An 8529-nucleotide genomic window follows, 5' to 3' on the forward strand; every position below is an offset into this window, starting at 1 on the left:
CAGTTTGTTTGACCACTCCATGCCTCTTCTGGTATTCTGTTCATGACATCTTTAGCTGGGCATCTATTCAAGATGTAAACTGCGCAAGTAATAGCTTTTGCCCAATACTTATGCGGCAAATGTTTTGCCTTCAGCATACTTCTGACCATGTCAAGAATGGTCCTATTCTTTCTTTCAGCAACACCGTTTTGCTGAGGTGTATACCTTGTGGTGAACTGCTTTTGTATGCCATTCTCTCTGCAAAAACGCAGAAAGTCTTAGGAGATGTACTCTCCTCCTCTATCTGTTCTGAGCACTTTGATGTAATGCCCCCACTGCTTTTCAACAAGAGTTTTGAAGTGGCGGAATTTCTCAAACACTTCACTCTTCTGTTTCAGCATATACACCCATGTCTTTCTGGTGTAATCATCAATAAAAGTTAAAACATATTTATTTCTGGAAAATGATGGTATTTGCATCGGTCCACACACATCAGAGTGAACAATTTCCAAGGGTGCTTTTGCCCTTATACTCTTTCCTGCTGGAAAGCTTTCTTTGTGTTGCTTGCCCAAGATGCAGCCTTCACAAAGGCTGTCCGGTTTCTCAATCAACGACAATCCCTTTACCATTCCCTTTCTGTGCAACAGATTCAGGCCTCCAAAATTGAGATGTCCAAATCTCAAATTCCACAACCAATTCACATCTTTCACTTGTTCCTGAAAGACTTCTTGTGTTACAGCCGCAATAGTTCTGCCTTCCTTCAAATCTGCCCTGAGTTTGAGAGGAAACATTCTATTACTGGTCATCTTCACCTGTGCAATGATCTTCTTACTTGGAGGTATGTCTTTGATAGTACACAAATCATCTTTGAAGAACATGTTGTAACCTTTGTCTATGAGCTGTCCAATGCTCAAAAGATTACATTTCAGACCAGGTACATAGTATACCTCTGGCACAATCATCTGTTCTCCATTTTTTGCTCGAATACTGACTCTGCCCTTACCCTTGACAATTATCTTATCATCAGTCCCCGTTGTTACCTCAGATTTCACATTTTCATCCAGATTGGCAAACATTGCAATATTTCCAGTCATGTGATTACTACAACCTGAGTCTAAAAACCAAAAATCTTCTTGTTTGTCTTGTGCTATGTTACATGTTAACAACACGTTCTTTGGGTTCTTATCTTCTTCATTTACAAAATTAGCATTCTGCCTATTATTCATGTCATTTTGTTTTTTCTTGCATTCATTGGCGTAGTGCCCAAATTTTTTACAATAATGACATTGGACTTGGGATTTGTCATACCTTTGTCCATGAGCTTGCTGTTTGCTTGAACCTTCAGCTTGGTTCTGATTACAGCTCCTTCCGCTTGTGCTAGCAGGATAATTTCTGCCTCTGTTTTGGCTTCTTCCACGACCTCTGTTATTTGCTCTGCCTCGGCCTCTTCTTTGGCCAAAAGACATCTGAGTCTTGAATGCTTGCTCAAATGAGGAATCTGTTCCTCTACTCAGTCTGTGTTCATGAGACAAAAGAGAAGCACTCAGCTCATCTACCGTGAACTGTGAGAGATCTTTTGTTTCTTCTATTGCCACCACAATAGATTCAAACCTTGAGGGTAAACATCTCAAGATTTTCTCTACAATCCTTCTATCTTCAAGAATCTCACCATGAGACCTTACCTAGGTTATCAAGCCAATAAACTCAGTGAAGAATGAATCTATTGTATCAGATTCCTTCATGCTGAGATTTTCAAAGTCTCTCCTCAACATCTGCAACTTTGCAGTCTTCACCTTCTCCATGCCTTGATAGGCAGTTTTGAGAATATCCCATGCCTCCTTAGATTTTGTTGCTGTAGCAATCCGCGGAAAAACACTTTCATGTACTGATTGGAAGAGGAAAAAGAGGGCTTTGGCATCCTTCTTTCCGTCGCCCTTCAACTGGTCTCTTTCTGCTATTGTTAAAGCAGCCAGTGCTGTTGCATCTGCAGGTTCAACATAACCAGTTTCAACCAGCTCCCATATTCCTTGAGAAGCAAACAATGCTTTCATTGTTATGGACCAATAACTGTGATTTTTCCCATTAAACTGTGGTAGTTGGGAATTTGTCAAACCTGTTCCAGCATCTGCCATCTTAACCAGTATTGGTAAAGAAAAGATACTGACTGTATTTTGAAAACAAAAAAAAACTTTCTCTGCTGGAAAAATCTGCTCAACAAGCTTCTTACAGCTCCTACAGTGAAAAACAAGCTCTGTTTTTGACTCACTGAGTGCCTAGACCAGCTTTGATACCATGTTGGAATTCTCTGATAAATTCCATAACAGACAGACAAAAAAAAAAAATTGCTCTGTTTTTGCACTCTGTTTTTTGCACAGAAAAAAATAGAAAATCATTTTCCTGTAACTGGTGTTGCAGAAACGTAGTTTTTTTCAGTTGCTGTAACTTGTGTTGCAGCAACGCTGTTCTTGGTGTTGCAGCAATGTAAATTTTTTACGTCAAGTATTTTTTGAGTTACGGTGTAACAGCAACGGTGATTTGACGTCAACCACTTTTGGTGTAACAGCAACTGGGATTTTTGATGCAATAACTTTTGGTGTAACAGCAACAGGAAAAATTAACTTGCGTTTATTAAAAATAAACTGATTGTTACAGATTTGTCTTCCTCATACTGAGGGAATTTCACAACTTCTATTACAAAACAGATTCACCAAGGAACGCTTCTGTTCCACACAAATAAACATCTGTTAAACAAATTTCATTCAAATATCTGGACTGTTGTGCATTTTTCCCTTTCTGCTCTCTGTTGCGCTGTTGCATCTACTCCTACCGTGCACTGCTGTGCGTTTCACTATCTGGCAAGTATTATCTTCACGCTGCTGCGTCCTCTCCTCTACTCTCTATCAATCTGTTGCTAACCTTAAAACGAAACTGCTGTGTGATATTTATATACTAAAACATATCTGATTTAAACAATAAAGTATTACAAAATATCTTCTAATGTTTATCTCTATATTTAATGCAGCAAGGCAGTGATGCTTCTATAAAAAACAAGTCGGTTGTCTGCAGGGGAAATCAATTGAAACTTTAATGCATATTAATGTGCAAAAATATCGGGCTTGACTTTAAGGCATCGAACAGGCTGGAGTATTTACTGCAAATCCAGCTGTTCATTGTTGCAGTTGGAATTAAATTCCAACACTAATGCCCCCCATAACAGCTTCTAAAGCCATGATTGGCTCCTTCAATTCACAAAAAAAATAACGCATGCCAAACATAGGTCTCCTGCCACCATCGAGTAGCTCTCCCTTGGATTTACTCCACACTGGGTTGTCGTCTTCTCACACACAGGTCAAATGTGCTTCTTCAATCAATCAACGAATAACAAGGGCTCTCCAATCCACGCATCGTGCTCAACGTCAAGGCCGCAAACTCCTCCTCACTGTAAAAAAAAACTCAATCATAGGTGCAAATAATTCTTGAAACAACTTGCACAAAAATGCGTCACCACTTATGTTCACAACAACGCTCTGATCCGTGCTCCACACTAGTCTTCACACCAACAGTTAAAAATAAAGACAAACATCCCATAATCGGATAGTGGTTCGACCCACAAGCATCCAAAAACAACACACCGCGAGGACAACCAGACGAGTGCCATCGTGGTTCTTTATTTTCAGTCTCTTGGTGACAGATCAACTCTCAACTCTCTCATATCTGTAGAGTTTATCGTCGGCTTGAACAACTAATCTAGCAGTGTTGCCTTCAAACGTTTCAAATACATAGAAAACTCAAAAATCGAAGGAACAACTCTTCAATGGCTCTTCACACACTAAGCCCTAAGCTCTTCACATCATTGAGCCCACAACCTGCTCAAACCCTTGGCTCAAACTCACAAAACTGATGTAAAAATACATCGGTAGGGGATCATTCCGCCTCAGAGGGAAGCACTGGCGCGAGCAGGTGTGGACGAAGCAGAAGCGAGAATGTCCTCTCCTCACAACTCACCTAAGCTCTATCTCCTCACAACTCACCTGAGTTGTGATACCATATCAGAAATATGAAGACTCATGAATAGCTTATCAATATCATTCACAAACACTGAGATTGTAAATCTATAGAGGTTTCATTGACTGCCTTTTACTTCCTACCTAAATCTGCGGACTATCATTGATTATTAAATTCCCCACATACTAACACCAACTACTCATTGTCATACAAATAAGTGTGATTAATTATTCTAACAAATTTTACACTACGCTAATTGAGAGTGAACGTGGAGAAGTTGATCGTATAGAGAGTGCAGACAATTATGTTTTCTCTATACTGTCACACAATCAGCTTCTTCACGTAAAAAAAAGAACAATTCATGTGCAAATTATACAACACAATCAGCTTCTCCACATAAAAGAAAGAACAATTCATGTGCAAATTATACATAAAACTAAAGAAACAAATTATATATTAAACAAGGATGGCTGCCAAGCAGCAAGTCCAACGAAGGGAACGATTCAGCTTCATCTGCCCGAGTATCATTCATTCTGACATCTCCAGCAACTTTTTGAGCAATGATACCAGCGGACATCTCCAACAACTTCTTGAGCAATGATACCAGCTGCTGCTACCAAAGAATCAGTGAGAGTGGATTTTCCTGCCACACAAAAAAGCACCAAGCTCATAGTCGGACATTTTGAAAAATAAGATGCTACCAAAGAATCAGTGAGTCTGCAAATACAGTGAATTTTCAGGTGCTCAATACAGATCCTATTGCCAATAACTTAATAATTTTTATCATTGGAAATTCAAAAAAAAGAATGCTATAAAAGTACGACTTATCCCTATGTTCCCAGACAATACTAAATCTTTCTACATAAGCAGCCCATAAGAATGATGTGTGTGGGTGTCGTGATCATACAGATCAAAGTAATAGAAATATGTGAAAAGCGTACACAATATATTGTTTGCACTTAATAAGCAGCAAATCATTTCAACAAAAAATTTTAACGCCATATACATTACTTTCAACTCAACGCGGTATTTCCGTCAATCGCAGCTCCATCCAACCAATCTGGAGTAAGTTAAAGGGTTAGTAAATAAACAAGACAATTAACATTATATATTGAAAGTAGTGACTGTGAGGGCTCTAAATCTTCATTAGGTCTACAAGAATGTTTAGCTAGTTGTTTCTGTACATTATATGACTTTTAGAAAGGATCCAATGTCTATGCTTTATTTACTATTTTAAAATTTGTATTACTAATGTATACAGGAAAACCCCGGGACTAGTTTTACAGTGTAGTTTATGTTCTCGGCGAGTCTAGATTGAGAGAAATTCATGCAAAAAAGATGGTAGTCTTGTTGTTAAAACAAATTCACGCAAATACACTAAAATATTGGTTAGAGTGGTGATTTAAATCTTAAGTACTATGCCCAAAATCATGTGACTATCTTTGTCTTTTTTTCATATGATCTATCTGGTTAATGACCATGCTAATGTTTGAACAAACTCTTCTATTAATACGTTATAAATACATTAAGCCTCAAAAGGAAACTAAGCTCTAATGAGTGGAACGCCTGGGATTGGGATTGACTTTTGGTTTACATAAGTGCTGAAGAATATGTTTTCCATATTTGAATGTCCCAGATTCCGCCCTTGGCATGCACGACTCCATGTGAGAAAGGGTGATCTTGCTGCTCCACGCTCCGATGACAGGTGGCAAAGAAGATACCTCATAAAAGTACCACAACCCTCAAAGCACGTTTAAGAAATCACCTTCAACAAATGTCATATATTCAAGAAATCACCTTCAACAAATGTCATATATGGCTTGACACTTAGTCAATAAGCATTCAAATGCCCATGCAGGCTGGCAGCAATGCTTAGTTTTATACTTTTGGTCACGTTTCAAGTCTTTTAGTTTTACATTCATATCTGAGTGGTCTCATAGGAATTAGATAACGGGAATTGCAGGGCCGTGAGATGCACTTCGTAAATATCCAGATATAGTGCTCTGCAAGCCCTCTCGACTACCTGCCTGATGTTTATAGTAAAAGGAATGGCGTAAAGAGGATTGAGAACATAATTCCGTTGTCTTACTCCTATCTCTGTCAAGTTGAAATATTATATCTCTCGCAGGCCTAACTCCCGAACATATGTAATATATAAACAGCTTCTGTAGAGGGAAGCATGGATATTTGGTAGAGAATGTGGTTCCCTCTGCTGTAGTTGGCCGTAAGCTCATTCCATCTATGCTCGTAACCTTGTACTGCCTTTCTTCCAGCCCCTGTAGTTACGGCCGGTTATTGCCATGTTTCTGCCGCCGGAAGGAACCTCTTTAAAAGCAAGGAGAGGACCTTAGGGATCCGAGGCCCTTCTATTGAGTCGGTGAGAAGGCCTGTTCTTGTCCAGCATTAACAACCCAGTTGAGTTTCTCTTGCACAAGGAGGCTGTTAGGGCTCTTGAGATAAATCAAAACGAAGTTGAAATTTCCAATGTGAATAAACATCAGGTTATTGACCAGAAAAGCTGGTTGAGGCGGTGTGTGATGAATTATTTGCATGGACTGGGCTACAATGCAGGCCTCTGCAAATCAAGATGGGAGCACATTGGTGGATTCCCTGCAGGGAATTATGAGTACATAGATGTAATAATTGATGGAGACTATTTCTTTGTGGACATTGATTTCAGAGCACAGTTTGAGATAGCCAGACCCACAACTGTATTCAATGCCTTATTGCAGGGTTTGCCCAATGTATATGTGGGCAAGGCCTAGAGATTGAAGCATGTCATTGAGATCATGTGTGACTCTGCCAAGAAATCCCTCAAGAAGGTGTCACTGTTATTGACAATTTGCAGAGCAATCAAGGGAAGTGTGAGTGATCACTGTGCTTAGAACGCTACCTGCCTAGTGGTGGTCAACAAAAAGGTCCTTGAAGGGTGGAGAGGAGCAGTTCAGTCTTGTGCCTCTGGCTTCCTTCCGTGGCTGAAGGAAGGATTCTGAGCCTTTGGCATGCGGAAGTTTTGTGAAGCTTGAGATTAAGTAGAAGGATCTTTAAAAGTAATTGGAGTATTGTAACTAGTCTAGTGATGTATGATCTCTTCAGCATGTAAGGAGGATTCAAGTTGTTGCGGGGAGGAAAGAAGGGCAGCGCCTATCACTTAGTCTTGACTGCAAATATAGATGAGTAGAGTAGCACCGCACAGCTAGAGCGAAGGTAGAGTAAGCAATATCTGTATATCTTAAAAATTCAAATTATAAATATCTGTATATCTTAAAAAAATTATTTAGAGCTGAATTTATGAAATTTAAATTTTAAAATCAAAAATAAAACCCAATTCATTCATTTTTAATATGGCCTGTCTAGTGAAGCCAAGGAATTACGAGGACAGCGCAGAGTAGCCAGAATCCGGGGAAAAAGTATTTACTATGCGGAGTCAAAAAATGAATTCGGTGGGGTAGGAGAGGAGGGAAGCCTGCCATTCCACTCAAGCAGGCAGGGCTCTATGAAGCTTTGGAATAAACGGCAGCCAGCAGAATTCATATTAGCAGGGGCTACCAAAGGAATGAAATCCTCCTAGTCTCTTCAAGGATTTCTGACAGGTATTTTGCATTCGCTCAGTCTTTTCAAGGTTTCTGTCAGGCATTGTGCATTCGCTCTGTAGTTATCCATAGTCAATTTGTATCCCTGTAGCATCCAGAATAATTTTAGGTTAATTACAAGTGCTATATTTTGTTTAACTTAATTACATGCGCTATATTTCGTTTAACTTGAATTACATAAATATCCATTGTCAGCATTCAGAGTTCAAAGCCGGTTTCCCACTGAATTAGTATCAAAATGAATTTTAACAGCTTTCTCTATTTCATTAATGCTACTTACAATTTCTGTAGACGATTCCTGTCAAAGTCGCCTACAGGTCAAAGTCACCTGGTTCTTCTTCCATCTCTAGACGATGAAGGCTGAACTGGGATTCCTATCAAAGTTGCCTGCGGGAACCGAGCAGCTTCTTCCATTGTGGCATAGCCGAGATAGTCTCAGAGATGGCTTACAAGAGGGAAGAGATCCTAAATAGACAACGATCCCAGCACCCCCATATGGGCATCTTCATGCAAGGCCTCCTCTCGCCACGCCCATGAGCGCTCCTCTCGCCACACTCAACTTCATGCAAGCCACCTGTCTTTCCATCTTCATGCATCTTCCTGCAACAACCAAAGTTTATAAAACCTTTTTATAAAACGTAGGCAATGAAAAAATAATAAACATTAAAAGTTACGGAATTAATGTTAGCATTAATTCAATTGTTAGTTTATGGGAAGTAAACGGGAATAAACTAATGAATATAACCTATGTTTCTGCCTCCCCGCCTCGGGAAGAGGCCAAATAAGATGGTGGAAGAGGTTGCAGTGTAAAATATTATGAGCTTGATTACAAACTTTGGTTATTGCGTATTGTTAAGCAGCTGAACTAATGCTTATGCCCGACATTCGGAGACTAATAAAACCTATAGTGAAAATATTTTGGGCCAAAATAAAAAAAAGCTAAAGTCTATAA

At 39.4% G+C, this 8529-nt stretch overlaps 1 long non-coding RNA gene across 1 annotated transcript; it reads right to left on the reverse strand.

Moving 5' to 3' along the window:
• Positions 1-4381: 4381 nt before the first annotated feature.
• Positions 4382-8000, reverse strand: LOC149169793 (uncharacterized). The gene is made up of 2 exons (XR_016259408.1): positions 7858-8000; positions 4382-4627 (listed from the first exon to the last, which is right to left on the reverse strand). It is a non-coding gene; the product is annotated as an uncharacterized LOC149169793 (long non-coding RNA).
• Positions 8001-8529: the final 529 nt, after the last annotated feature.

Source organism: Pinus tabuliformis, chromosome 4_2, assembly GCF_031772625.1.
Source record: "Pinus tabuliformis cultivar Carrire ecotype Pingquan chromosome 4_2, CPIR1, whole genome shotgun sequence".
In the NCBI taxonomy this organism is placed as follows: domain Eukaryota; kingdom Viridiplantae; phylum Streptophyta; class Pinopsida; order Pinales; family Pinaceae; genus Pinus; species Pinus tabuliformis.